Raw genomic sequence first — 2,584 nt, 5'->3', positions numbered from 1 at the left:
CTGTCCATAAACCACTTTTTGGTTTAATTGCACAAGGTCCTTGAAGAGTTGAAGAAATTAGAGATTTACCTAAAGATTTGCACTTGACCGAGTCTCAATCTTGAGTTGTTGTGGCACTCAAATTGACCAAGAATCAAGGAAAAATTAGCTCAACTTACTAAAATTATGGCTGACCACCCATGGAAGATGCTTAAAAAGATGGAAACTCTTATTTTAGCAAACTATCTCTCTCTCTTCACCTATAAATAAGACCCTCACATTCCTTCATTCATCATCCTTCAAGCATCTATCAAGCATCATTCTCTCTTTTTCTCTTAGCCTTTTCCATTCCCACGCCTAGTATCATCTCTTCATAGAGATTTTAGCAATTAAGACTCTTAAAGAACCCTTGGTCGGCCACCTTGGAGAACCATCAATAAATAAGCAAAGCAAAGGAACGAATGAGTCTCGTCAGTCAGAGTCTTGGGTGACAGCCACTCTGAATTGGGTTTAATCTTTCTTTTCTTTAACTTAATATAAAGATGTGGTTTCCAAAATGACCTAATGTGGTTTCCAAACTCATGAAAGATCGAGTTTCCATGAAATATTTTTCCGAATATTATGAAGCATGTTGATAATAAATTGAGTTTAATTAAAGTAATTGTCCTAGTTTATTTATGTTATAATTATTTCAACTTGTGTTTAATTTTACTAAAATCTATTTCAACCATATAGTTTGCATACTTAGGATAATTGGTATTAGAGATCGTTGCATTTAGTTTAATATATTTTAATCACCACTTCTCAACTATATTGTGTTTTTATTTACCAAATTGTTAATATAATTTTACAAATTCAGTGACTTAGCACAAATACAATCCTTGTGGAGACGATAACTCGATGCTTACTTATTACTTGATAACAACAGTATACACTTGCACAAACATAAGCGTTACAAGTTTTTGGCGCCGTTGTCGGGGATTGTCAACTGTTAACATAGTCATTTTTTTCGTGAAATTATTTATTTTCAATTTGATTTATTTCCAACATTACTAACTTATTCTTTTTAGTTTTTGTGATTTTCTTTACAGGTGTTTATGAGCATAGACCGAATTATCGATTTACTCCCTATAGACCCTGAAATTGAGTTAACTTTCAAACAAAGAAGACGTGAACGAATAGCTCAAAGACAAGTCGAGATGGACATTGGAAATCAAAATCAAACCAAGGTAATGATGCCGATTATGTACAAAATCCTATCCTCATTGCCGATGATAGGGATCGATGCATCAGACAGTATGCCATGCCACTTTTCAGTGAGTTAAACCCATGAATTAGAAGGCCAGATATTGAGTCAAACCAGTTTGAATTGAAATCAGTGATGTTTCAAATGCTACAAATGGTGGGCCGATTAAGTGGTATGCCTATGGAAGATCCACATCTCCACCTTCGATTGTTTATGGAGGTGAGTGATTCATTCAAGATAGCTGGTGTGACTGAAGACGCACTGAGGTTGAAGTTGTTTCCAAACTTGTTGCGAGATTGAGCACGAGCATGGCTTAATTCATTGCCACCAAGTTCCATATCTACATGGCAAGAATTAGTAGAAATATTTTTGGTTAAGTATTTCCCACCTAGCAAAAACGCTAAGTTAAGGAACAAGATCACAACTTTCCAAAAATTGGATGACGAGTCTTTGTATGAGGCTTGGGAGCGATTCAAGGAGTTACTTCGTAAGTGTCCTCATTATGGGATTCCTCATTGTATCCAGTTGGAGACATTCTATAATGGTCTCAATGCACAAACAAGATTGATGGTAGATTCTTCCGCGAATGGTGCAATTTTGTCTAAGTCTTATAATGAGGCTTATGAGACCATCGAGAAGATCGTGAGTAATAACTATCAATGGCCAACAAATCGAATAGCTTCAGGAAGACGCGTAGCCGGGGTTCATGAAGTTGACTCCTTCACTTTGTTATCAGCTCAAGTATCGTCTATTTCTTCTATGTTAAAACAGTTAATCGCTAATAGTACTAATAATTTTATAGCTCAGCCACCAAGTCCGTTTGGAACAGTTTCCTATGTGTACTGTGGGGAAGGTCATTCTTTTGAGAATTGTCCATCAAATCCCGAGTCAGTGTACTATGTGGGGAACCAAAATCAAAATAGGAGTGGACAAGGACCCCAGTCCAACTTCTACAATCCTTCATGATGTAATCATCCTAACTTTTCTTGGAGCAACTAAGGAAATTGACCGAACAACTTATTACAACAAAGACCCAACCAATCTCAAGGGTATAATCAGCAAGCTCCAAAACACCTCAATCTGAAAACAGTTTGGAGAACTTGTTGAAAGCGTACATGGCAAAGAATGAAGCTTTGATCCAAAGCCAAGCAACAACACTGAAAAATTTGGAAAACCAAATGGGTCAGTTAGCTACGGAGCTACGTAATAGACCAAGGAACCTTGCCAAGCGATACTGAGAATCCAAGAAATTTGGGTAAAACACATATCAAGGTAGTGGCATTACGGAGTGGTAAAATTCTAGAACCCCGATTGATTGATGTTGAAGATTAGCCCATTGAGAAGAATCAACCAGCTGTT

The 2,584-nt window shown here is 36.8% G+C and overlaps 1 non-coding gene across 1 annotated transcript; it reads right to left on the bottom strand.

Moving 5' to 3' along the window:
* Positions 1 to 1,627: 1,627 nt before the first annotated feature.
* LOC121215041 (small nucleolar RNA R71) lies at positions 1,628 to 1,734 on the bottom strand. Its single transcript, XR_005910777.1, has one exon. It is a non-coding gene; the product is annotated as a small nucleolar RNA R71 (small nucleolar RNA).
* Between the last annotated feature and the right edge of the window lie 850 nt (positions 1,735 to 2,584).

This window comes from Gossypium hirsutum, chromosome D02 (assembly GCF_007990345.1).
Source record: "Gossypium hirsutum isolate 1008001.06 chromosome D02, Gossypium_hirsutum_v2.1, whole genome shotgun sequence".
NCBI classification, from domain to species: Eukaryota; Viridiplantae; Streptophyta; class Magnoliopsida; order Malvales; family Malvaceae; genus Gossypium; species Gossypium hirsutum.
The sequence above is the reverse complement of the archived record's forward strand: the minus strand, read 5'-3'. Positions and strand labels throughout refer to the sequence as shown.